A 5,374-nucleotide genomic window follows, 5' to 3' on the forward strand; every position below is an offset into this window, starting at 1 on the left:
AATGAGCCGACTCTATACACCAAAAGAACTAGTGCAGGTAATGTTATCTATGTGTGTATCTATGTAGATGACATTATTTACACTAGTTCTTGTTCCATGTTGGCTAATGATTTCAAACAAGGCTGATGACTACTTTCGAGATGACCGATTTGGGGTTGCTTAATTACTTCCTGGGCCTAGAAGTGAAGCAAACAAGACGAGGGGTATTTGTCTCAAGAAAAATATACTGCATAATTACTAAAGAAGTATGGGCTTGAATCAGCTAGTGAAGAAAGTACTCCTATGAATTCACAAGAAAAGCTGCAACTTGATGATGGGGCAGATAAGGTTAATGCTACTATGTATCGAAGCATGGTTGGTGGTCTAATGTACTTGACTCACACTAGACCTGACATAACGTTTGTTGTAAGTTATGTCTCAAGATTTATGCAGTCTTCATCCAAATTGCATATGGGTGCTGTCAAGAGAATTATGAGGTATTTGGTAGGAACAAAGAAGTTTGGTATATGGTACGGAAGGGCAGAATATAAAAGGGAGATTAAGTTGATTGGATACTCCGATAGTGATTGGGCAGGCTGCGTAGATGATAGAAAGAGTGTTTCAGCTCAAGTGTTCTCAATTGGTAATGGTGTGGTAACTTGGAATACAAAGAAACAGCCCATAGTTGCATTGTCTAGCACTGAGGCGGAGTATGTAGCAGCCACTAGTGCTACATGTCAAGCTATTTGGATAAGAAGGGTTCTACAGGATCTGGGCTGGGAACAAACAGAGGCTACGGTTGTGTTTTGTGACAACAAATCCACCATTTGTTTAACTAAAAATCCTGTCCTCCATAGTAGATCAAAACATATTGAGCTGAAATATCATTTCATTCGTGATATGGTGGAACAGGAAGTAGTAAAGTTGGAGCACTGCACCACCAATGATCAATTAGCCGATATTATAACCAAGGCCCTTCCTCAAGAGAAGTTTGTATTCTTCAGGTATTAACTGGGAGTTATGGAATGTGAATTATGGGGGAGTGTTGAAAATAATTAACATGAGTAATTGGCACGTGCATGAGTTTCTCTCAAGTATCCGTTATGAAGTTTAATAAGTCAAGGTTGGATTAGTTGAAGACCTAGTATTTCTGCGTATTATCAGTTCTTGTTTGTTTCCTATTTTCTTGTTAGTTTACGTTATGTATTTGGCTATTTAAGCCTTTGCTATTTTCAGTTTTATGTACACTGCAAATTTGATTTCAATTGAAAGAGAGAAAACCCTATTTGATTCAATACTTAAATTTCTAAGAATAATATTTTATATATTATTTGTTGATGATGGAAAAGTTTACTTGATTTAGCGGGGAATTAATAAAATAATAGAGAAGGAATGTTAGAGGCTTTTAGATAGAATTAATGATGGACCAAGAAGGAAAGATGAGCCTTATGTTCATGGGCTTAAGAGAGTATAAATACCCCTTAAACCCTAATCCTTCCATTATTATCCATCTCTACACCATAGCCTACACCTTGAAAAACACACACAAACATTATCCAATGTAACACCGTGTCTTTTACCCTATAAGATTTAAGCCTAAATATACTAACTTAGAAAGTATAAGGACCAAAAATGAATATTTTGAAAACTTCACCCTTCACGATACGCGACGTGGTAAACATTAGCTCATCGAGTAGCGCGATGGCCTTGCACATTAACCCAGATTTGGGCGGCGTAGCGATACGCGATGACTCAATCCAAGAGAGCATCGCGTAGCGCGATGACCAGGTTAAGCAACCTGGACGTGTGTACGTGTCTAACCACGTGTCAACACGTGGCACGATATGATATGCCACGTGTCACAAACAGATATGGCGGCGTCTTTTTGCGGCGTCGCGATACGCGACGAGTCACAAGGAACCCATCCCGTATCGCGATGGGGTACTGAATCAGCCTATAAAAGGGGGGTGACGAGTATTGAGCTCTCCTCATCCCATCATACCTCCACATTCACACAGTTGGAATCAAAAGGCGTGCCCGATAGCCGTTACGAGCCGACGTGCCATTTTCTCGTAGTTCGTGCAAAGAACGAAGCTATAGTCAAGCTAGCAATCATACAATAGAGTATATCAAGATCCTGCCTATTCTTATTATCAATCTAAGTTTCCGTTTAAGGTAGGAGTTATGTTTAAGTTATTTGGATTATAGCTTAGACTATCAATCGAGGCTATGGCCTTTAACCTTGATCATATTTTACAAACATTCACAATCAAGTTTTCAAAAACGTTACTTCATAGCGAAGTAATGTCAAACAAAAGATATTTTTTGTCGGGCATGTAGTAACTGTAAGGGGGATATCACTAATAGTAAGTTTCTTGCCTAAGGATAAGTAATTCGTATAATTTCCAATCAACCGAGGGACCCGTTTACTTATCTGGAGAAACTTACCAACGTGATAGAACCTATTAAGCCAAAGCATGCTAAATCAAACGTCACATAAAACTAAGTGTTTTTCATTCATAATCAAAGATAAACGATTTCAAGGTTAAGCTTACAATCATAGCTTAACATTATTCAAAACATTCATACGAACCTATTTCTGTATAGGTTAAGTATCATTCACAGTCAATCAATTAATCTAAGGTTTCAAACTCACCGATGGTATAGGTGAATACGTTAACCTTTTCAATCAGTCAAAACATGCTTATACTCAATGAGACGAACGGGTGTTTGTCTTAATGAGTCAATCAAAGTCTACATGAGATCATGCGATCTCTAAAACGTTATAATACAAAGTAGAGAATAAAATCAACTCACCCCGAATACGCATGTGTCTGGATCCAAATATAACTGCTACAGCCCAATTAATCAATCAAAGGCGAGGTAGCCGCGGGCTGAAACGGTCATGACCAGTTCTCTGTTCAGGGCCGTTTGGCTCGGAGAATACCGTTATGTGTGTAGGGCAGTGGTACATATACCGGAAGTAGTATGCTTCCGCTGAGATTGTCGAGAAAACTATATTTGTATTGTCGAGAAAACTTCGTTATAGCCAGGGGATCTGCCCCTTGGACCCTGCTAGGGGCTGCCGCCCCTAGACCCCGCTTCCAGGGGCGCTGCCCCCGTACCCTTGTTCGTTGAGGGTTATAAATAAACTAGAGACACGTTCTGGGTAGCGATAGATAATTGATACGTGTAATTGTTATACAGTTAGTTGTGCACAACTCAAGAAGGAATAACCATTAACGGAAGAAGTAACCGAGTTCAGGTGAGTTTTTAGCCCCATTTCCTTGTTATGTTTTCGGGGCTGTGTGCATACTCGATGTGAAGTGTGAATACACTTACCTTAAGTGGTAAGTGTATGCTGTAATGATTGGTGTGATAGTAAGTATTATGTTATGAATGAATGTTTGTCGGTGCGTGAACGATATTCGGATATTGCACGTACGGCCAATGGGAATGATCTCTAAGTGGTTATTAGTGTGTGTAAATGTAATGATGTAATTATAGAAAGTGTGTTGTAGACAAGCAGAGGTAGAGTGTGATAGATGTGGCAAGGGTCTAGTAAGGGTGTTACTGGCATGACGATAGTACGTGGTAGGGTAAGCCTATACGTGTCTTCATTATTAAAGTGGCATGACGTGAGTGCGTGGTAGGGTAAGCCTATGCGTGCCTTCGTTACTAAGTGGCATAACGTGAGTGAATTGGGAGGGCAAGTCTCTATGTGCTTCCGTAAAACAAGTGGCTAAGACGTAGGGGACAGTTAAATGGTTAAGCAGTAAGGTGAACAGGTCAGACAGTGGACTATGTGTCTTCGGGCACGTATATAATTGCATGTAATGGTTGTATGGTAAGTTGCTTGATTAACTAGAACTCACACAGCGTAGCTGACTTTTAGTATGCACGCAGGTAATTATGTTTCACAAGCTGGCATATGGATGACACATGGCATGGACTGAACGGCTGGCATATGAAGATGGAAGAAACGATGTTTTAAATATGATATTTTATGTTATGATCTGAATACAAGTTGTACTGTTTTGTAAGGAATGATTGAAGTTTTATTTATTCCGCGAAAATTTTAATGAACTCTGGTTTGTAGAACTGTGTTTATGAGTAAATCCGACGCTAATGTGAGGCACCGGTAACGGGGCCTTACAAAATTTCATAATATCTTAAAGACATCAATTATTAATACCTACCCCCGGTTTCATTAAAAGTGTCATGGTTTGAAAAATATAGATTAAATGATTATTTTTTTTGTTTATCAAATGACAATAATGTCCTTAGAAATTGGGTCCATTAATATTGGTTATTAATGTTAGTTGTGTGTGTTTAAGGGTCTATCTAGAAATTATCTAATAAATTTTGAAAGTAAACATTTGTACTGTGACAAATAAAAAAGGAAATATGAATAGTTTTAGTGGGACATATGGAGTAACTTTTTAAATGACTAAGTAACTCTACCGTGGTAACTGCCTTTACCATCCGGGATTAAGTATGGTCACAATATGCCTACTCCTTTCGATATATGTAAGAGTTCAGGCACACATTTTATCTTAGCCTAAGCGTCAGTTATTACCGTATGTCAATACGTTTTAATGATTATTAATATCCCATGCAGATATTTTATTATTAATGTTTAAAATTAGACTAGCAGAAGTGCCCGCGCGTTTCTGCGAGTTCGCGCAAATTATCCCCTCGTATCGGTTTATGGTGCATAATGGGTTATCAGTGGAGCGCGCTGCAAATTGTGCATATGGTTTGTTGGATTTTTTTGTGTAAGGGTGTGCACTAAAATATTTATGTATGCATATATATTGGATGAATTGTATTTTGTGAAATATTTATTAACAAGTTAGGTTTATGGGTTTTGTGTTTTTTAATCAATATAAATGATTGAATGTGTGCTAACTGATGAGTCGTTAGAGTTGAAATTTAATCACGAGATGAAGGAAATTCTCAAATTAAAGCCAAAAAGTTGTCGATGAACGAGTTGTAAAAAGGATAAAGTGGTGGGCATACGTGATTTGATTGCGCACGATATATATTGGATAGATAGTGTTATAAAGTGATTGCTACTTAACTTGCAGAACTAAAAATGTATTATTTGGGGCATTACAAATTGACGTGTAAGAATGTGACGGAACTTAAAACCGGATTCAATAATCTTTTTTTTTGTTTTTTTTTTTTGGGGGGGGGGGGGGGGTGTTATTAATTAACTTAATTTTGATCGTATTCAAATTTGGGTGATTTGAATTGCTTTGAAGAAGCAGAAAAAACATCTTAGGTTGTACATCATCCAATACATATCAACCTCAATCAACTAAAATCCTTGGCAAATTGTTCTTGGTTAGAAAGTTACACAAGATGTGTTGTAACCCCTAAAATATCCTCA

At 38.0% G+C, this 5,374-nt stretch overlaps 1 pseudogene; it reads left to right on the top strand.

The window, feature by feature from the left end:
* The first annotated feature begins 282 nt into the window (after positions 1-282).
* Positions 283-990, top strand: LOC143602980 (secreted RxLR effector protein 161 pseudogene; annotated as a pseudogene).
* Positions 991-5,374: the final 4,384 nt, after the last annotated feature.

This window comes from Bidens hawaiensis, unplaced genomic scaffold (genome assembly GCF_021521415.1).
Source record: "Bidens hawaiensis isolate Kalapana, Puna unplaced genomic scaffold, B.hawaiensis_p1.1 tig00060258_1, whole genome shotgun sequence".
In the NCBI taxonomy this organism is placed as follows: domain Eukaryota; kingdom Viridiplantae; phylum Streptophyta; class Magnoliopsida; order Asterales; family Asteraceae; genus Bidens; species Bidens hawaiensis.